The following is a 23,564-nucleotide window of genomic DNA, read 5'->3' on the forward strand; positions in this document are numbered from 1 at the left end:
TCTATTGTACTATTTTATAAGGACAGTAAATTATAATACTCAGTTCCACGAACCCTATTTAAGCTGACCTTTCGGATCACTAAGGGACCACTCAATTGGTGTTCTGCCCCATCCCCACACACACACACACACACACACACACACAAATGGAATGCGGAAGCACCTATCAATGGACACATGCTTAGGCATTCTACCTGCATTGTACGTGCAGCTTGTATTAAGAGGATGATCGCACCAGATGGTGCATATATCGATAGCACGGGTTCTTATATCAGATGCAGCGTATCACTCCAAGAAACAGGAAATCTGCTCACTCCTGTATCCCGTTGCATAATCTTTTTAATGAATAGTCTTCCATTCCTTTCTCTCTTCTATTAATGCAGTTATGATGTTAACTCTGTATCTTTTTAGTCTGTACGTGTGTGCTTTATAAAGTCATGCAAGCATCACCTGATTTCTCTAAATCCTGTCAATTTTCTGAAGACATGACATCGAGAGATACTCAATGCTAAGAGGATAGAGATCTTATTCATCCTACCTGTTAAGCTTTATCTTGGCATCACACTTGGGTACCATTTCTCCTTCGTCTGTACAGAACACTGTAGAAAGAAAAATCACAAGACTTATTAATCGAAAGACATTATTACTACACATACTCAAATTCAAATAAAAATGCATCTAAATGAATATGAAACATTAATCTAAAACTCCATTTTTTATTTGTTTGCTGAGAAGGAATATAAGATTTTCATTAAATATGGGAATCTCACTTATGTTACGATTTTCCTACAACAAGAATCTTGGAAAGTTGCGAATCTCAAGACCTGTTGGATAAGTATCAATTTATTACTAAGGTAAGTTACATCACATCGAATGTTCAGGGGTACAAAACAAGTTCCTGATGTTTGTGTTGAACATAAATTATCCAGTTACAACAAGTTTAGATATACAAACATACATACACACACGCGCGCATATATATATATATATATATATATATATATATATATATATATATATATATATATATATATATATATATATATATATATATATATATGTATATGTATGTATGTATATAACAGTGGGTGTCGTAGCTCAGTGATAGACCACTGGGTTTGCACTCGGAAGGCCCATGGTTGGTGGTTGACCGGCGCCCTCCAGTCAACCCAGTCAGGAATGGGCCCCAACACCAGCTGGGAGTCAAAGAAGTCACGAAACTAGCAACCTTTCTTGATAACTAGAATTTTTAGCCCTCAGGCAACATATGACAGAAACATTTATAGGGGAAGAAAAAGGAAGTGGACACATGAATCAAAGGTTTATTGTGTCAAAGCTACGTAATTTAGTGCGTGAGTAAAGGGGACAAGCTTTGCGTGACATATATGGGCCTAGGATAATCTGATGACAGAATCGACAGAAGCAATGTGAAAGGTGTTGCAGACTTCTGGAACAGAGGATAAGGTGTCAAGAGCAATTAAAATTTTTATGATGGAACCAATGCATATGATAGAGTATGCACAGCAGAGTGCGACTGATCTGGTGTACAAAAAAGGGCCTGAGACAAGGCTGTGTTATACTCCATGGCTATTTAATATTTAAGTATGAACATGAAAATAAATCGATGATACACTAGTGGCTGGTGATAACAAAGAGAATCTACAGAAACCAGTGAAAGAGACTGAAAGTGTTAGCAAGAGGAGAGAAAAGGTGAGAAAGGTGGGAGTGAATGTGAGCGAAATTAAGGTTATACGAGTTAAAGGAAACCAGCAAGCTGGAGCAATGAATGTTAATATGTATGTTGGGCGAATGGAAGCAGTTGATTCAAATACAGACCTGGACAGAAATATCTTGGTCAGAAGAAGAGGTAAGTTAGCGTACAGGTGAAGCACGGAAGGTATTAAGGAATGTGCAAAATGACTGGGAGGAAATTTGGAATGCTACGGGAGCGAATATGGGAATGTATAAAGGGGCTGTTGAGCTAACTCTCTATATGGAGGTAAAGTGTAGATGTTCAATGTGAATGACAGAAAGAATGTTCAGGCAGTTGGGATGAACTGTTTGTGTAGTATATGTGATGAAAGAAGTAAAAGGGTGACAAACGTGTAAAAATGTTATCGTAAAATATGTCAGAATGTTAGAATAAGGTTTGGTCATGTGGAAGGAATGAACAACGGCAAGTTGATAAAATGTGTATAATTAATAAGCATTAGGAAGTAAGCGGAAAAAATCCTGGATTAAACTGGATAGCTGGCATGGAAGAGGTACAGAAAAGGAAGGACCATAACATCTAGGAAATATGTAGGTTTGTGCAAGATAGAGGTGGCTGGAAATTTTCTGCGCATGGGGTTCATCCGCGATTCAGCAGTGAAAGTATGGATGTGGTAGTGAGCAGTGTTCTTAACTATGGAACCATCCCTTGTTAGGAGAAACAGCTTAACGTGGAACACACATACACATACATACAGTACGCATACATATATATACTGTATATACACACACACAAGGCATTTCCATCTATTTTCAAACAGCAAACATTTATATAAGGCCTTCCATTACTTTGACACTCGGTTCCTCGCGCAAATCTTTGGCGAGCAGGAAGTTGGAACAGAGATGGCTGACGGCACTGGAGGGCGTTGGGACTTGGGAGGTATTTTCATCTCAGTCCCTCGGGAATTCCGTGAGGCCTTTGGAGTGCAATTTACCAGTCACATCAATCTTGCCTTAGGTTTTATATTACAAAATATTTCCTCTCCTGATTTATTTCCAAGAGGAAAAGGTTGGTCACGTCATTACGAGAGAGAGAGAGAGAGAGAGAGAGAGAGAGAGAGAGAGAGAGAGAGAGAGAGAGAGAGAATAACAACTTGAGTTTCATTAATGGTTTATTTCACGCACACATTCTCGCTGACCTCTTAATAAGACCATTCATAACGTAAATCACTCTCTGAGAGGAACTTTTCTTCAAACACTGCAGTGTTCGTTAGCAAAGAAATCGCGGCAAAGGGAATTTTACGCCTTTCTTACACGGAAGCAATTATTCCCATTATTTTCTGCTTTGTTTCTCTGTCGGCAGCGTTGGATATACCACCTCTCCGATGTGTTGTGGATGTTATCTCCTAATGCTTTACAGTTATAAATACAGGTGTATTTAAAACGAGTGTGTGGGTGCATATGCGTGAATGAATGTACGAGGTACATGTATGCTTACATACATACATACATAACATTCGGAAGATAGCGTCAGGACGTGGATGGAGGTTGAGAGAGAGAGAGAGAGAGAGAGAGAGAGAGAGAGAGAGAGAGAGAGAGAGCGGAGTTCGTTACCCCAACCCTTGTATAAATAGATATGTTTATTAACAAAAGGTTCTCACCCCTTGAAACATACTCTCCTCTTAGCGAACCGCATTTTTAAAGAATACAAACGTACATGCGCACATACTCACACAAAAGCAGAGCATCGCCAACCAGACTTAACTGGGGTCATGTGGTAAACGGATTACAAAAGTTGGATTATTGATGGATTTTATCCTTGAACTCACTGACTCAATTATGAATCAATGATCTTGACTCTCTCTCTCTCTCTCTTTTTTCTCTCATTGGATGTCAAATAACAAAATAGTACCGATTATTGTTTTTATTTTCTGTAATACCTTACCACTTCTGTCTCAAAATAATTCATTTTTATTCCTCTCTCTCTCTCTCTCTCTCTCTCTCTCTCTCTCTCTCTCTCTCTCTCTCTCTCTCTCTCTCTCGTATAAAGCCAGATTTAGAACAATCAAGCTTTCTCTCGCTCAATCAAATTAGAATGAATCTCAAACAAAATTAAGTCACATTTTCCATCTTATTTTTTAATTCTATTTTTATCATCACTTTCCTAAGCCTCTCCTCATTCAATCCAGTTCATTACTGTTAGGTCTGGTACTCGTCCACCTAAGTGTTATTGACTCCATCTTCCAAGAAGAATATATTGTTCATCTCCCATTAAAAAGAAGAAGAAGAAGAAGAAGAAGAAGAAGAAGAAGAAGAAGAAGAAGAAGAAGAAAGGAAGAAAGGAGGAAAAGAACGGCGGGGTAATTGGCATCGTCACGTCACTCTCTGTTTCGACATCAAGCAGCAAAGAAGAAGAAAGACCTCAAGTTTTGCTCTGCTCTTGACGTCGACGACCTTTGATGTTGCCATGCCTGCTGGATTATTATTATTATTATTATTATTATTATTATTATTATTATTATTATTATTATTATTATTCAGAAGATGAACCCTATTCATATGGAACAAGCCCACAGGGGCCACTGACTTGAAATTCAAGCTTCCGAAGAATATGGATAAACTAATGAATCGATGAATCTGCCAATTCCTTTCGGAGAGCAATCATTCGTCAAATAACGACCATTCTGAAATTATCGTTATTTGATAATTTGAGAATAATCGTTGCTTGACTAGTGACATGAAACTGATGATTTCAGAGTAATCGTTACTTGACGAGTAATAAGAAACTGATCATTTTAAAATAATCGTTACTTGACGAGTGACATGAAAAGGATAATTTTAGAATAATCGTTACTTGCCGAGTGACATGAAACAATTTTAATATAATCGTTACTCGACGAGTGACTCGAAACTGATCGATCAGTTTCAAGTCACTCGTCGAGTAACGATTATATTAAAATTATCTGTTTCAAGTCACTCATCGAGTAAGATTATATTAAAATTATCAGTTTCAAGTCACTCGTCGAGTAACGATTATATTAAAATTATCTGTTTCAAGTCACTCGTCGAGTAACGATTATATTAAAATTATCAGTTTCAAATCACTCGTCGAGTAACGATTATATTAAAATTATATGTTTCATGTCACTCGGCAAGGAACGATTATTCTAAAATTATCCTTTTCATGTCACTCGTCAGGTAACGATTATTTTCAAATGATCAGTTTCTTATTACTCGTCAAGTAACGATTGCTCTGAAATCATCAGTTTCATGTCACTAGTCAAGCAACGATTATTCTCAAATTGTCAGTTTCATGCCCTCACCCGTTAGGAACGTTTTCTTGTGTCCTTATATTCGCCTTTCTCGACTCGTCGGTGAAAACTAGAGCTAAATCAAGTCAATAAGTTGGAAAGGTAACTAGGAAGAGGCCACAGGGAACGACTAAAATGTAAATAACAGAAAGCAAAATAGCCTTCAGTACCACTGACAGTGCGCCACACAAAGGGACAGGCTTCTTTGAAGGGCGTGGATGTCTGCTGAATGTTGACAGTTGTAGGCGGTGAAAATAAATCTTCACAAACTGAATATTGCTACTGCTACTACTACTACTGCTGCTACTACTAATACTATTACTACTACTATTGATGCTAGAATCTTTAAAGGTAATGAGGCTGATCCCAAAAGTTTTATTTTCGGTGCTACCATTTACAATATCTTTGAAAATATGCAAAAGCCCTAATGAGAATATTTTCATCTACAAATCATAAACATATCTTTAATTCTGTGAACAGAAGAAAACATAGCCAGCACACTAGCAGGATTTTTGCGGTGCGCTGAAATCAAAGCAAAGTCCTTGGCGCGCCTGTTTCATCTGCATGAAAAAAGTAAAGAGTTTGCAAACTACTCAGAGCTTGAAGCGCAGCTTCAAGTCTTGTTTGCAAACACACAGTTTCCGGTCTAGGTACAGCTTTGTTCTTTTCAAGATGCACAAGCGTACCTCGTTATTTACTCTACGAATACTCCAAAACGTCTGAAGTGTATCCTTCATTGCTAACCGCGTGTTTTGCGTTCCATCTTTAGTCTTTACCATTGTCTGTCAATTTAGCTGAAGGAAAGAACTCAGTGTCACTTCCATGTAAAGTTCCCATCATCCTGCTGTAGACACTACTTCTTGAGACCTAAGTTGGGAGAGGAGGCAATGTGGCCTTCGGAATGGAATGGAATGGAATATAGAGTTTAGGGCAAAGGCCAAGCACTGGGACCTATGAGGTCATTCAATGCTGGAAAGGAAATTGAGAGTAGGTAGGTTTGAAAGGTGTAACAGGAGGAAAACCTCGCAGTTACACTATGAAACAATTGTTAGGAGAGGGTGGATAGCAAGATGGAAGAAAGATAATGTGAATGAAAGTGCAGTAAAAGGAATGAAAGGGGTTGCAGCTAGAGGCCGAAGGGACGTAGCAAAGAACCTTTAGTAATGCTTACAGTGCACCCCGTGAGGTGCACTAAGCCTTCGGAGCTCGCCTCTACAAGGACAACGGAACCAAAGAATGGTGACATCATCAAGCGAGTTGTCCCCGATACAACGAGAACTTTCGCGCAGCCTCCCTGAGTTCGCTGATTCAAAAGTCCTATAAGGATAGACGCTCGTTGTTGCCGTAAACCAGCAAGCAACCCACGTGCTCACTCTCTGTTCGGGAAAGAGGCTAAAAATCTCGAAGTTCTTCACCACTAAACTCGAGAAAGAAGGTTGTCCTAGTGCCCAAACCGCCGTAAGAATTCCTGTACACCCAGTTTCTTATCAACGAATCGGCCTCTCCTTCGCCACTGATATTGTCAACAACTTTTTAACTTTTCTCATCTGCCTTTTCTGATACTGTCCAGACCTTTCATAGGAACTTTCTCTGCTTTAAAACTTTGTCTGTTGTCTGAATGGAGTTACAATCCGTTAACTATCGTTATAAATATCGTTACTGAACTGAATTTCGGCTTCACTTCACTTCATCCATTCACGATGATTTTTTGTGTATGCATTCGTTAGAGAAATTTTGAAAATCAATGAATGAAAACGACTAAAACAGGAAAGAAAATCCCAAGAATAATCATAAGAATAAATTCCAGACAGCGACTTCCGATTAGCTGCAGGGGTCACTGTCCTAATGAGAAAAGTTAAAAGTATTTTAGAACCACTGCTATTAGAGTAAGACCAAGAAAATTAGATGGAAGAAAAACTGAGAAATATAAAATGTAATAAAAAATGAGAAACCTAAGTCAAAGCAGAAAAAGCCTGCAGAGAGAGAGAGAGAGAGAGAGAGAGAGAGAGAGAGAGAGAGAGAGAGAGAGAGAGAGCAATGCTTGCAACACCGGAAGAAATTGAATGGGCAAGTGCGCCGCCCGAATCGCAAAAACAACAAGAGACGCCATAATTCACAGTTCGCAATACTCTTGTAAAAAAAAAAATGGGTGGGGCGCGTTACTAAAGAAAGCCATGTAAAAAACCAGCTGTCAGAAGTTTGGGAGAAGGGAGAAATTGGAAAACTAAAGGGAAGAAAGAAAACTTCTTTTCTATCTGTTTATTTGTTTTCCCGCGAAACATTAAACAAGTTGTGTTATTGAGAAAAAATTACTTTCTTATAAGCACAGTATTTATCCAGCTAAATACATAGTTATATACCTGGTTTCCGTAATACAAGTGACGCACAAAATCGACAGTTTTATAGTCAACAATAAAAATAATCATGGGTCCTCTCAAATATCACTGCGGCATCAGCACCATTCATTTTTCTTAGAATCCTTTCAGTTTGGCAAATAATACAGTTTTCATCAGAATGAAGGGGGTGAATATTAGAAAAATGTAGTTCACCTTTCTCAAATATTACAGTCATTGTAACTTTTCCCGCTAAAAGGTGCACAGCCGTATGTGAGAAATGTGTGGGAGTCCTATTTTTATTATTTTTACTATTCTTTCCCACCGTTATCCCTTCGTTAAGGGGTCGGTTGCCTGACGCGCCTTCACCACTGTCTTCTACCAAAGGCATCCTCCTCCACCAAACCTCTCCTCTTCATATCTTCCTTCACTTTAATTCTCTGTCTCCCTCTCGATCTTCTTCCTCTAACAGGTTCTTCTTTCCAAGCCCTCATCGATCCCTCCTAGTCATCCAGTTCCTCATTGGACGGGTGGGTACCGTTCCCAGCCAGCACTCTGCTGGCCCCGCGTTCGATTCACCGACCGGCCAGTGCAGAATTAGAGGAATTTATTTCTCGCGATAGAAATTCATTTCTCGCTATAATGTGGTTCGGATTCCACAATAAGCTGTAGGTGCCGTTGCTTGGTAACCAATTGGTTCTTAGCCACGTAAAATAAATTTAATCCTTCGGGCCAGCCCTAGGAGAGCTGCTAATCGGCTCAGTGGTCTGGGTAAACTAAGGTATGTATGTATATATATATATATATATATATATATATATATATATATATATATATATATATAATGTCCTCGTCATCCATCCTTAACACATGCCCATACCATCTCAATCGTGACTCTCTTACCACCTCTTATCAATGAACCATGTCTGGGGGTCCCGTGGTTACACAAATATTGTTCATAAATGTCTATGGATGTTTACTAATCCCCTTCTTTATAAAAAAAAAAAACCGTATTATTCGTGAAATGGACGCGATTCTATACAAAATTAAAGGTGTCGATAAATCATCATATTCAAGTATGCTTATCCAAAAGAGGATTTACTTCCAAGTAGTAATAAAATGATACTATATAATTCATCATAAGTAAGAGCTCATAGAAGAATAAGTATATGAGTAATTCAAATACAGTTCTACAGAGTTAATTTACACATTCTTCTCACAGACTAATGCACTCCCTACAGAAATTTGCAAATAGAATCGTTCTTTATTGTTCTTGCGTAACTATGCCTGTTTCACAGACTATAAGTATGAAACGTAACTGACTGGAAAAGCGTTGGAAATTGTTGGTGAAGTTTTTTATAGGCCCAAGCACACAAAATAAATGGAAACCAGTTAAATAAAACAACAAATGTTAGTACAGACAGTGGAAGAATGGCGCTGGTTGGTTCACATATGCATTTGCAGTTAAGTGTCAGGACGGGCGGTAGAATTGTAGAAGAGCTCACAAAATCCACAGCCACTTTTTAGATAAGTTATCTTGGCCCAAAATCTCCTGAAAAAGTAACAACACAATTTCTTCATCAAAGACTCCCCCACGACCCTACGAAGTCTATAAGCTTAACAGGTTTGCATTATTCATCCATCGGAAACCTTTCCAAAACGTTTGCTCACTCGCGCCCTCTTCCGTTTTAACCAGCCTCTTTTATCGTGAGAAACGAACAGCTGCTCCGACATAAAGAACACAAAAATCCTGTTCTTTATAGAATTTTGTTGTGCTCTTTGTTTAACTCTGCATCGTTCGTTTTTCGTTGCTTCTATTTTTCGCTCTGGCGGGCGGAGTGCGAACAAAGCCGCGGAAATGGGAGTCACAAGGGAGGGGAACGCTGATCAATATGAAAGGCTGTAATTTGTCGTCAGAAATTCTGACACCAAGTACGAACCCATGATCACATTCTTTCTCTCTCTTCCCTTAGCCATAATCCATAAGACGCAAAGAGCAATGCACTCTCCCAGAAATGAAACAGAAACGGAGAAGGGCTCCAGCCGCAAGGTAAAGTGTGATTAGACTCTATTACGTAAACCTCGTCATTAATCTTATGCGCGGAAACTACCCCATTCCCTCATTATTAAAGAAATTTTTTTTAATAAGATTTAGATAGAACATGTAACACTGGATTACTGGGACCAACAGAACTTCTCCCGACTTGGTTTAGGAAAAAGTCGGCTTTATTACTCATGGATGAAACTTAATTTTCTTTCCGAGAAACGTATGACCACCACGAGAAATAAAGATGACTATTTAATCCAGTAGCAAGTTCTGTCAGCCCTAGTAATTCAATGCCATACTTTCTGCCAGGATCCAATTAGAGGATAATCTTTAACAGTGAACTGACAGAGAAAATGAGGTTTTCTCCACAAGTAATCAATATAACTATTTTAGAGGAGCAGCAGCTACTTTTTCAAGAAAACTCCCTTCCTTTTTTTATGACCCGGTGTCACTTCAGGGGAAAACTTCTAACTGACCTATTTGTCTGTCGATACTTGTATCTATCAGACCCTCTATAATTACTATTTTTTGAAGGTTAAGACTTGAGAATGATATATGTCATGCATGGGTAATGGGGACTTTAATGGGGACTTGACATTTTATGTGATACATCCAAGGTTCACGGTCAAGGTATTAATAACTGTAAGTCAAAGGTCAAATAGTATTTACCCCCTGCCCTAACCTTTGAACTATACAAGATCAAAGACTTCCCATTTGTCATGCATACTCCACTTATGCACCTGATGGGCTGTGAGGTCTAGGTCAAGGATACCCTTAAGTCAAAGGTTACAAAAGAACTTGTAAATGCCGGGACATTCGGTTTCAGAAGCACACCGTTTTTCATTAGGCTTTAATAAGAATTTTCCTTTAAAGAACTTTAGATACGAACTCATATCTCTGAGCAGTTGACTGAGCCCCAAGGTCATTGGTAAGAAGGGGAAAAAATCGAAAAATTACAAATTACAACCCAAACGCACACTTTTAAAATCAGTGATAACAATGAAACGGTACTGACTGAGCCATGGATGCTCGGACTAAGTTAGAACTATCCAGTCCAGCTTCTCTGAGGAGCCAAATGTTACATGAGTTGAAAACCCAACTGTTTCTGTAACCAGCATCTGGGTAGATCTTATGAACACGCCTCAAGTATATTTGATTGCATTTCCAAGATGTCGCTAACACCTATTATTCTTGTACACTACTTTTACCTTTAACTAACAAGGAAAAAAGTGTAGCAGAGACAGATAGTTCTCTTGTCGCCTAAAGAAAAAAATGCAGAAAATACTTAAAACAGTTTTGTTTTCTAAATTTCTCTTCCGGATTGTAGCTCATCACATGGTGATTAATGTAGGGTGTATCTATATCTTACCTAAATAATCTTATAGGTTGGCTAGGTAAAACCTATAGGTAGCTAAACCTGTTAAGCACCGGTTTAGCTACTTATCTGTAGCATTAACTAGGCAAAATAACTAATCCAGTAGGTAAGGAAGCTAAACCCGTGCTTATGACTGAATAAACAGCTGGAAATAGTGCGTGAAAATAAAAGATGCTGTATTTTATGCTCTAGACATCTTCGTGGATTTGGCAAGAGGTGGAAACTTGAAACAAGGGAGAGTTGACGGGAATAAAAGGAAATGATGGACTGCTACAAATACAAAAGTTGAATCAAAATAAAACATAAGCCAAAAAAGGACACGTTTCTACAATATTGTTTTGCCATAATTCATATTATGCCAAGTGGAAAACATCGTTCGACATATATTTCGACTGCTGCACCTGATTAGTATTAGGAGATGACAGCAAGTAGACGAAGCATCTCAAAAATAATTTTTCACATATTTTAATTCAAGCAGAAACCTCGAGTGTCAAATTTATGCTCTCGTAAAAAAAACCCGTATTCCAACTGGTAGCACTATTTGCTACGAGACTTCCGGTAAATCCTCATCAGTAATGGAAAATCATTTAATCCTCTTGCCTGCTAAACAGCCTAACCACTAATTAACAAGTACACGGTGCTCTTATGCTCTTAAAGTATTAAAATTCATCATTACCGCGAATTTTGCTTTCTACGAAAAATCATATTAAATTAATTGAACTGAATTGAATTGAACATAGAATTTAGGCCAAATGCCAAGCACTGGGACCAATGAGGTCATTCAGCGCTGAAACGGAAATTGACAGTGAAAGTTCAAAAGGTGCAACAAGAGGAAAACCTCGCAGTTGCAATATGAATCAATTACTGTTAGAAGAGGGTGGAAAGTAAGATGGAAGAAAGAGAATATGAAAGGCGGTACAGCAAAAGGAACGAAAGGGGTGGCAGCTAGGGACCGAAAGCATGCTGCAAACAACCTTAAGTAATGCCAACAGTTCACCGCGTTAGGTGCACTGACGGCGCTACCCCCGACGGGGCACATTAATCACATGGTGTATCATCGGCTACTTTCTTGTCATCCTCTTAATTTCGGACGACCTGTAAGGCAAAGTTTTATCAGCTTATTAGTTCCATGCTCAGAGCACATTATAAGTACATCGAAGAGCCTTTTCCTAAGCACATTATAATTTTACGTTTGATTTAAAACTAACCAGATGAATCTTTCACGGCGTTCATGGTGGGTGAAAGATGAATTATATCACATAACCATTTACTAAAATACTCATTTTAACTCACTAAATGATGTAGAATTTAACGCATTACCTATACGAAAAACTGGTCTTTTAGAAAGCATAATTGTATTCGTATACTTTGTATGGGCAGACATGCAACCGATATTACTTCGCGACTTGAAAAAAGTTTTCTGAACACTCAAATTCACAAAAATGGGAAAATGGTTTCACAAGTTCACAATTGAAATAAAATACTTATTTTTACTGAAATATATATACTGTATATGACATATATATATATATATATATATATATATATATATATATATATATATATTATATATTATACACACGTGTGTATATATAATATATATACATATATATACTATATATATATATATATATATATGTGTGCTGAAATATACTATATGTATATATATATATATATATATATATATATATATATATATATATATATATATATATATATATATATATATATATATATATATATATGCGTTTTTTCCGTTAAGGGACAGGCAAGTATTTCTGAACAGAGGTTGCTACTGGCATGCCCTTATTAATCTTAGTTATTGCCCACCACAGTCGATACCTACCATGTACATATTTCACTACCAAACCCTGCAAAAGCCCAGTGCGTAAACGGAACGTTCTCAAATCGTCCACCTGGTGAAGCCAAGATGTACAGACAAAATGACCGTTCTGGTCGCTTAAGTTCAATAACTGCTCGTCCCCATGAAGGTCTTTTGAGACAGTGTACATCAAATAGTAATGAAAAACAATTAATATTAGTATATCGTATACATTCTTCTTTACAATCGTCTTCCTATGTCATCAATGATTTCGGAGCAGTTAAGTTTGAAAAATATAAGTGTACATCTAATAGTAATAAAAAATAATTAATATTAGCAGATGGTATACATTCTTCTTCTTCACAATTGTCTTCCTACGTCATCAAGATTCCGGAGCAGTTAAGTTTGAAAAATGAACATTAAATTTCTTAAATCTAGTAGGGAGGGGAGGCAAAAGACCTTGAACACTCTAAGCGCAGAAACAGTTATTACGCCCACTGGCTAAAAAAAGAATGAAATATCTTCCCTATTAAATCTCTACAAATACAAATAATGAGAAAAATCTGTTGTGAAAAGAGATATATAATTCATATCCCAGAACTGATTTATTTGTAAAAAAAACAAAAACAAAAACAAAAAATTTTCTTTGCACGAAAAAGGACAGGCCATTTTTGCAGCCGGATGTGGTCTAATCTAAGCGCCTTTCGTCATCATTATCCTTTTACGTCTAAAGAACTTCCTTACGATCAAGCAATACCAGTTCCTGGCTGCCTACATTCTTATCACCGGTACAACCAACACTAATGGACATTGTCACCGTATACATTCCTGCGGGAGACAAGGTTTTTTTTTTTTTTAGCAATTTGGGTATATATTTCGCTATTACGTAATTCGTCTAATTCAAATATTCAGTTGATAGACATGCGTTACGATTAAATGGAAACTCAAAGCTCTTAATGAAGAAATATCGCTGAAATAATTTTATCCCACTGAGACCCGGATTACATGTAATTTACTTCATCACTCTCCCTCTTTTTTGCGTAGTATTCTACTCTTCATTACATACACACACACACGCACACACACACACAGACATATATATATATATATGTATATATATATATATATATATATATATATATATATATATATATATATATATATATATATATATATATATATATACATATATATATATATACATATATATATATATATATATATATACATATATACATATATATATATATATATATATATATATATATATATATATATATATACATATATATATATATATATATATATATATATATATATATATATATATATGTACAGGGTTTGTGTGTACGCTTGGGTAACCAGAAAATAGTCGAAGGTGAAGGGCAAAATGTACAGGATGTAAAGACGGTGGATGCCTGATAATACGGCTTCTGAGGTACAGTGTTGGAAGAGGACGCTAAGCTGTGGAAGGTTTTCTTTTTTTCCTTTTTTTTTTTACATAAAAGGAATGACCCTGAATAAGAAGTTAAAGCTCGAAAATTATTTTGAAAATAACTAATTTTTTCGTCTATTGCTAAATACACAACTTTTCTTTACCTCGATAAAAATGTAAAAAAATAAAAAAAAATAGCTTAATAAATTACTCTCTTCATGGTAAAAAAAAAAAAAACATTTATTCTTTGTTACTTCCTTTAAAAAAAAGTCAAAATAGGAAAGGAAAGGTAAGAGATGCAAATACGATGATAAATTTCATGGGGGCAATTTTCAAACTGCAAGGAAGTTCTACGTAATGGCAGTAATAAACATCGTCGAAAATGGCTTCTGTTGGCCGAAAACGTTCCGTTCTAAACTAGGAAAAGGGCAAATGAAATTCGTGGATTGCTCTGATACTTTGTGGGACTGAATCATCATGACTATTTGATATACTAAAATATGACTATTTGATATACTGAAGTGTAATGACTATTTGATATACTGAGGCAACCTGACTATTTGATATACTGAAGTATAATGACTATTTGATGTACTGAAGTATAATGACTATTTGATGCACTGAAGTATAATGACTACTTGATATACTGAAGTATAATGACTATTTGATATACTGCAGCATAATGTCTATTTGATATACTGAAGTATTATGACTATTTGATATACTGAAGTATAAATGACTATTTGATATACTGAAGTATAATGGCTATTTGATATACTGAAGCACAAATGTCTATTTGATATACTGAAGCCCAATGTCTATTTGATATACTGAAGTATAATGACTATTTGATAAACTGAAGCATAATGCCTATATATTTGATATACTGAAGTATATTTTCTATTTGATATACTGAAGTACAATGATTATCTGATATACCGAAGTATAATGACTATTAAATATAGTGAAGTATGATGTCTATTGATATACTGAAGTATAATGGCTATTTGATACTGAAATATAATGACTATTAGATATACCGAGGTATAATGAATATCTGATATACCGAAGTATAAGGACTATTTGATATACTGAAGTATAATGACCATCTGATATACTGAAGTACAATGACTATCTGAAATACCGAAGCATAATGACTATTTGATATACTGAAGTATAACGCCTATTTGATATACTGAAGTATAATGACTATTTGATACTGAAGTATAATGACTATTTGATATACCGAAGTATAATGACTATTTGATATACCGAAGTATAATGACTATTTGATATACTGAAGTATAATGACCATTTGACATACAGAAGTATAATGACTGTTGATATACTGAAGCATAATGACTATCTGATTTACTGAAGCAATAATGATTTCTTATATTCATTATTATAAAGATGGTAATGATAAAAGCTTCATATTAATTTTGACCTGCCCAGATCCTAATTCTTTCAGTCAAGAAACGAAGTCCACCATCCCAAATTTCGCATAACTGAAAAGATCCATGAAATAATGTAATGTAATATAAAATTTAGGCCAAAGGCCGAGTGCTGGGACCTATGAGGTCATTCATCGCTAAAACGTAAATTAAAATAAATAGGTTTTAAAGGTGTAATAGGAGGAAAACCTTTCAGTTGCACTATGAGACTATTGTTAGGAGAGGGTGGAAGTAAGATGGAAAAAAGACAATAAGAAGGGAGGAATATTAAAAGGAATGAAAGGGGTTGCAGCTATGGGCCGAAGTGATGCTGCATAGAACATTAAGTAATGCCTACAGTGCACCACGTGAGGTGCACTGACGGCACTACGCCCCTACGGGAAAGATTCCTCAAAAAAATTTATTAAAGATATTTTTCAGATAACATTCCGCCTACCACGCTTATACAGATCTTTACAAATAAAATATATGTAACTCTTAATTATCTTAAAGACGGAATGATATCATCACGGGTTGTGAAAACACAAAACCAACCACATTTCCGTATATAAATAACCTACTGGAAATGTCAAATCGAATTTTTTTTGTCGTTTCTTTACGAATTTTGAAGGATCAGATAAACCATGGAGCACATCAAGAGGATAGCTTGCGAATGACAAGGTACATTGTTAACTTCATCTCAACCCACTTCAAGATTCGCTCACGTTTTCTTAAAGAGTAGCCAAGTATATACAAGTATGAGACGGATACTAACGACATGTCACTTAAAACAATCTTTGATCGAGAAACTGAGTTGTGAGGAAAATTAGTATTATAAATAAGATTGGTTACTTCAGCATCCTCAAATAAACAAACTCACAAGGGTCGAACTTCAGCAAAGATGCAGAGAAGTGCCTGGACAAAAAAAGACTAGAAACTCACTGACTGGTTTTGCGAGTCTTTGGATTTTATATTCAGATGGTCATTAATTCTTTTAAGTCTATTAAGGACAGACTAATAAACCTCACTCGGTCTCTGCTTCAAGGTCGAATGCCATGCGTATATAACGTCCACAACGTGAGCTAAGCCGTATTATATACCTACACAGAGTGGTCGTCAACAGCGTGTCAAACCACCTGTAACATATACAAACTTTTCACCAACCCGTCGTTCTCTGACATTTCCAAGTGACGAAACCAGCGCAGAACAGTAAATTTCTCCTAAACAAATCACACTTCATATCCAATACGGAGAGCTGACTTGTTAAATCCATCATAAAGATCCAATATTTTGCATCTATACATACTCTTCTTCTCTTTCAAACTCTCTGCGGAGAACCTGCTGCCTTATTTGGTTTACCTTTTACGTGACTCGCCTATTCTCTCGTCCTACCAGCACTCATATCATCCCCACCTACAAATTTAAACACAAACGCCACTCTCATAATATAAACTTCATTTTTTTCAGCATACAAAATTACATTCCTTGTGCTACCTTTGTGGGTTCCATTTACCCTCATAAACTTTCTCTAACATTCACTTTCAACTTTCTTCTCTTACAGACACCTTTACTAGTTTCATCAACCAGTCTCCGCAGCTTCTCTCCAATGTTACCAATAACCGCAGTATTATCAGTTAAAATCAGCCACTCAACACCCGATTCATGAACCCGATTCTTATCTCACAACATTGCGCCCACATTATGCCTTCCTTGAATTTGGTCATCACTCAACCAATAAAATACTCAGCGCACACGATATTACAACACAAACTTGACTGAGACACACTTTACTTAGGGCGATGACTCTCTCAACAACGTATTTTTTATTCAGAACATTTCAAATCATTCCTAATATTAATAAATTGCTTTCTACGCAGCACATCCTTAACGCCCTCAACACTGTATCTTTTATCAGTTTCATCAAAGGCTTCCACTTGGACCAGGATCACCAGGATCACCATACAAAATTTTTCCTCTTTGCTCTGAAAATTCTCGCTCAAATGTTTCTTGGCAAACTCATCCTCTTCTACTTCTACATCCACACTCTCTTCCACTGCAGTCTCCCCTGTCTTTTGTCTTCGTCTCAGATTAACACAAATTATTTTGAATTGCAGTTCATCAGGTGGAAATAGCAAAATTGTACGTAAAATACTATACGGTTTCACCTAAAACTTCCACTGATGTAACAATGGGCGTATAAGAAGTTACAGGTATTAAAAATGGGAAAAGCTTAGTGTGATGTCAAGACTAACTTAATGGACTTAAAAGTGCAACTCCCTCGAAATCAGATTTGTTCCAATTTCAGAATATTTTCAAGGATTCCCTTCATAAAAAAAGAACATTTTTGTGTGTGAACCATCTCAGATGAACGGAGTTGTCATCGCAAATAAAAAAAAATAGTTACTTCTATTCAGTCATAAAATAAGCCTTCTATAAGCACGAGAAGTTTAAAATAGAGACAGGCTGGAAATGAAGAATCACCAATAAGAGAAAAGCACTATAACTGCTATTATTATTATTAGCACATAAGCCAAAGCACGCCTCCCTTCAGAAACAAAATCCTTTCCGGGAAGAGAAACTAGCCCTCTCAACACCAAGAAAACCATTAGCGTTTCCAATAAATGCAAGCCAAGGAACATTAAGGGCTATAGAGCACATCTAATCTCACCAGAGGCACTGCCGAAATGCCAAGCAGCAGGAGAAAAAAAAACTCGTTTCATTTCCCAGTTCCGAAAAGATTTTTTCTTTTTTTTTTTTTGCATTCCGACGTCAATTAAGACAATCAATTAACAACTGTGATTCCGTGGCTCTGACGTTTCAGATTATTACTCCTCTTAATTGGTTCCCTTTCTTTGTTTCTTTTTTCATTCCTCTTTCAGTTTGTCATAACAGTGGAAATCTAGATTGCTCAGAGAATTCTAGTCACTCTTAGAGATGCAGACAGACAGACAGACAGACATTCACAGATAAACGCCTTCCACGTAATAAGAGGCAGATATATATATGTGTATACATTATATATATAGTGTATATGTATAAACATATGCATGTATAAATACATACATTCAGCTATCATATATATATATATATATTATATATATATACATATATATATATATATATATATATATATATATATGTATATATATATATATATATATATATATATATATATATATATATATATATATATATATATATATATACTGTATATATATATTAGCTGAATCCCTACTGTTAAGGTCAGCGCGGAATCATCACGAAAGTAGCTGGAACTGGAGTTCTCATCAGTTCCCGCGACGAGACTAATCTAGCTTATGCGGGGACTTCGGAATGTATAATTTTCCACTTTCCGGCTGAACTATGAAAGTTGGATGATGACTCAGCCTCCTCAACTAACTCTGAGACATCCGAGGTTACATGCGGGATGGCATTGCAACTTAAGGATTTGCTGTGCCTGACCCAACAACTCAAATTAATCTAATCGAGGTAGCATCCTTGGGTTCCAGGATTGGAAAGTGCTTTGGATGAAGGCATTGAATTATGAACAAGAAACAGAATTGAGGATCTTCCGCCGAGATATTTTTCCCTGTTATTTTTTTTACTATAGCGTTCTGTTTTCGCTCATCCAGAGTGAACTTACTTCTGAAATGAGCCACGTTAGTAAATTCATAAGCCCAGAAATTCTGTCAAATGCCTTTACTTTTATAAAACGTCTATAGAACTGTTGCACTCTCACTTAAGGGTTTTGTGAGATATTAATACGGGAATGAATATAGTTTTTTTTTTACAATATGCAAAATGTAGTGCAGCATATTATGTAAAGTGAAAACCGATGGCTATTGGATAAGGCTGGCGATCCTAAGCTTTTTATTCGTAAATCTAGATTTTAACGTCTCTGTTGTTTGTTTCCCTTTCAGTTTACTGTGTTTTTCCCCCTAATCCTATCCGCCATTTCCCATTTACTTGAAAACATGTTTTCTATGCTCTGTCCTCTGGAGGGATGACTGAAGCTTTTACTCAACGTCAGTTTACAGAAGTAATCTCACTTTTTTCTGGCTAAAAACAAATCAAGAAAAACTTATGTGGTGGGTGTAATTTTCACTGAGTTGTCTAGCTTATTTCGTTTTATATTCAACTACCCAAACGAACAGCAAATAAGTAATAAAGTGACCATAAAGTCTGAGACGTATACGACGAACACCAAATAAGTAATAAAGTGGCCATAAAGTCTGAGACGTATACGACAAGAAATTAACTTCCAAATTTTATATTTATTTCTTTTATATTCGTACAACTTACGTATATTTCAATGTGATTTTATATTTTTGCTTCAAGTCAGGTCATTAATAACGCTTCTCTCAATGCATCAATGGGTAAAAGTGAAGGCATGACTTGAACTTAGCCAACACTGGACCTTCGCAGATAATATATTATAACAGTGGCGTGGCCAGTTTTAAGAGCAATTTATAGCACACTGGCTATCAGCTGCAATAAAGATATACAGATGTTTTTATGCAATCTTTTCCTTTGACCTGGCTACAAGGCAAATTCTTTCCCTGGGAGATTCGTTAACTTACAACATATAAACAAACCTTCGGGAATGTAAAGGCTCTTCCAACGCAATAAAAGAAAAGTGAAACGTGTAAACATAGAACGAACTTCAAAGTGACAGGAAAAAGCGAAATACTTATGGAAGAGTCTTGAAGAGTTTAAACGAACGCCCCATCAGTATTGATCTCTCGCTAAGCATTTATTGGCAGTGTGACGTTTATGGTCTCACCAAGGACGCTGTTGCTCCAAAGAAGTTCCTTTGACGGCTTATACAAGCCATCCTCAGAGTGGAGGAGACGGCCATTACTCCGGAGGGTAAAGGAGAGGAGGAATAGCGTTCATCTCAAGTTAAATGTGTGTGCGTCTGCGTGTGTGTGTGTGTGGGTGTGTTCCTTAACCAGATTATCGGATGGGAAAAGGAGGAAACTTGTACCTCCAGGGGAACGCGCCGTGAACGTCACCTGACAATTAGAGACCGACAGGTATGCCCTGAGATGCTGCTGGGCTTTAGAAATATTTCAAGAGGGGAAAAAAAAAAAGGATTCACGGAAACACTTAAAGCAGACTTGTTCTTGGTTGGTATGGTGAAGTGGCTTTTGAAAAGAAGCGACCCACTAGAGTTATGCAATGAATTCACATGTTTATTTAAAATGAAATATAGACATTTGGAACAGGAAACATTGCCATTACTTTTAATACTATTAATGATGACGATAATGACGAAATTATTCTTTATTAATATTACTACTACTACTAATTTCCATCCCACACCGACATTACATAGTTACATTACAATGTAATCAATATAGCTTTTCTCCTACTGTTTAGCTTCTTCCTGTCTCAGTTTTTCCTTATTTAGTTAAAACTTTTAAAAGTCCCTTATGACAAATGTCTTGTTCGCAAAAATAATAATAAAAGATGTTAAGAGATGACTGACAATTTACAAGCAAAAGTTTATTCTTGGGAAATTGGAGAGGTTGAAATACCTACCATCTAATGTTAATGTTTTACCTTTGATGCGTGATCATTATGTCTTGAAAAAATTCTAAATTGACTTGTTACCTTGAAAACAGGTCAAGGCAAAACATCTAAGGAAAATGATCACGAACATTTATGGCACATAACTGCCAAGTTTCAACAAAATCAGCGAAAGACGTTGGACAATAAAATGTTAAAAGTTAAAAGTAGCTTATGTCCTTTAAAAATAGGTGAGGGCCAAAAATATTTGATAAACTATGTACTTGAAAAAACGGTGAGGGCCAAAAAATATTTGAGAAATACTATGTCCTTGAAAAAACGGTGAGTGCCAAAAAATATTTGAGAAAATAATCAGTAGCACTAAAGTGAACACCTACCAAATTTCACTGAAATCAAAGATAATTTAATTAGCGTACCTACCATTTTAACTGATATCAGATCAATATCAAATATCTACCAAATTTCACTGAAATCAAATGGAATTTAACTACCGTACCTACTATTTAACTGATATCAAATTAATTAATATTATGTATCTACCAAGTTTCACCGAAATCAAAGAAAAACAGAATCCTGACATTTAGAGATACAGTAAACTTAAAACTAACCCACTGTCAGAAATACAAGGAAATAATCACAAATTAGTTAGGGACCTATCTAGTTTCCTCAGAATTATGGAAAAATCACTGTTGGCCTTTAAGATAACCTTTGATCACGAAAAAGTCAAGGTAAAAAAAAAAAAGGTAACAGGCAACACTTTCGACACATTGAATTATATTTGAATCCACTGTTTTCTATAATAATTCCTGAGTAAAAAATCTAAAATTATAGCCCTACAAAAGACCTAATTGAGATATGACCTTGAATAATGTTTCTACCCACCAAGTCTCATGAAAGCAGACATAATGAAGAACCATTAATAATATAAATACCACCAAACACAAAACCTTACGACACAGTCGAACGCAAGTTAAATGACTTGGATGAAATTAACATGACTCCAGTCTAATATATTATAATAATATAGTTTATATTAAATAACTTTTCAGCGCATTACTTTTTCCCTTTTGCTCACTAAAAGACATAATGAACTGCAAACTATCCTAGGGCCTTTCTCTCTTAAATCTACCCTCAACATTTGCAACAACATCTAAATTTCGAAATCATCTGAAACAGTCTTTGGTTCCTGAACGACCTTCCCTAAATATGTCATGAACATTTATCTATGATCTGTCTTCCATCCAAACATTATACAGATACAAGGATGGGAAAATGGTGCAAAACTACAGTACTTACCGCTAACATAAACAAATACAAAATAGAAACAACAATAAATTTCTTACAGGTATGAGCATAGAAACACAACCGCTAGATCACTGTCTAGACCACGCCTTCTAGGTCCGCTGGTATGGTCGCTAGTGTCGTGACGTGCCGCTTATATGTCGCGAGTTCGCGCCTCCCCCAAGGCGATGAAAAAAAATCACAGGCTCTGTATCATGATCAGTTAGTGCCGCAGTGTGGGGTCTGAGATGGGAGGTTGAAACCAACATTCTTTGGAAACTTGAATTTCAAGTCAATGGCCCCCGCGTGCAACCTGGCACCTAGGTGCTGATTCCATGTGAATAGGTTTCATCGACCGAAATAATAATAATAATAATAATAATAAAGGAAGAGGTTTCTGCCTTTATAGCAATGTCTGTCTGACAAATTGTAAGAAACCTCTTCTTTACGATTAACCAGAAATTTTATATATTACAACTTACTAATATAAGAGGAATTTCGATGCTTTCACATATATCCCTGGTCGCGGATTTCACATACAAGATTACAAAGATTGCTTGTAACTCACCAACTCCTAAATAAATTTTAAGGAGGAGTGAAAGTGCTTAGTGCCATGACAAAGCTACAACCATCACAGGCTTCAATTATTATTAAGCATCATGACAGCAGCAATTAAAAGCAATGTTTAAAAATATTTTGTGATTGATCCAAGCTATACAGAATAACAAGTAGAGACTATGAGTATATCACAGGGTATTAAGAAATCGCCCATTTTTTTCTGCCGGCATCATTTAGGGTACATCCAAGTACAAACTTCATATCTCCAGTCATATAATCTAAGTGCTGGTTAAGAGAAACAGTCACCTTTCACTAATTACATCTGTCAGGAATTCTCGGTGACAAATGTCGTACTATAACCTACTTCTTGGAAGAAGCCAACAAAAAGTGAACTCTAGGTTTGGCCGCCATTTGTATCCCGGAAGACACAAAAACCAATCAAGCACGCTATATTATTATTATTATTATTATTATTATTATTATTATTATTATTATTATTATTATTATTATTATTATTATTCAGAAAATGAACCCTATTCATATGGAATAAGCCCACAGGGGCCATCGACTTGGCATTCAAGCTTCCAAAAAATATGGTGCTCATTAGGAAGAAGTAAGAGGAGGTAATTTCATAGAACGAATAGAAAGGCCAGAACTTGCAGAGTAACTATCACAAAACACATGACGAGAGAGAAGGAAAAACTTCAAGAAAGAAGCAGCACTGAGC

At 36.2% G+C, this 23,564-nt stretch overlaps 1 protein-coding gene across 4 annotated transcripts in view; it reads right to left on the reverse strand.

The window, feature by feature from the left end:
• Positions 1-23,564, reverse strand: part of LOC136835468 (monocarboxylate transporter 9-like) — a 196,652-nt gene that overhangs the window by 119,920 nt on the left and 53,168 nt on the right. For 2 of the 4 annotated variants that reach the window (XM_067099026.1, XM_067099028.1), the window contains exon 2: positions 539-599. The exons of the other annotated variants lie outside the window; for them this stretch is intronic. The gene's annotated coding sequence lies outside the window, so the exon portion shown is untranslated. The remainder of the gene's footprint in view (positions 1-538; positions 600-23,564) is intronic. 4 annotated transcript variants of the gene reach the window in all.

Source organism: Macrobrachium rosenbergii, chromosome 55 (assembly GCF_040412425.1).
Source record: "Macrobrachium rosenbergii isolate ZJJX-2024 chromosome 55, ASM4041242v1, whole genome shotgun sequence".
NCBI lineage: Eukaryota > Metazoa > Arthropoda > Malacostraca > Decapoda > Palaemonidae > Macrobrachium > Macrobrachium rosenbergii.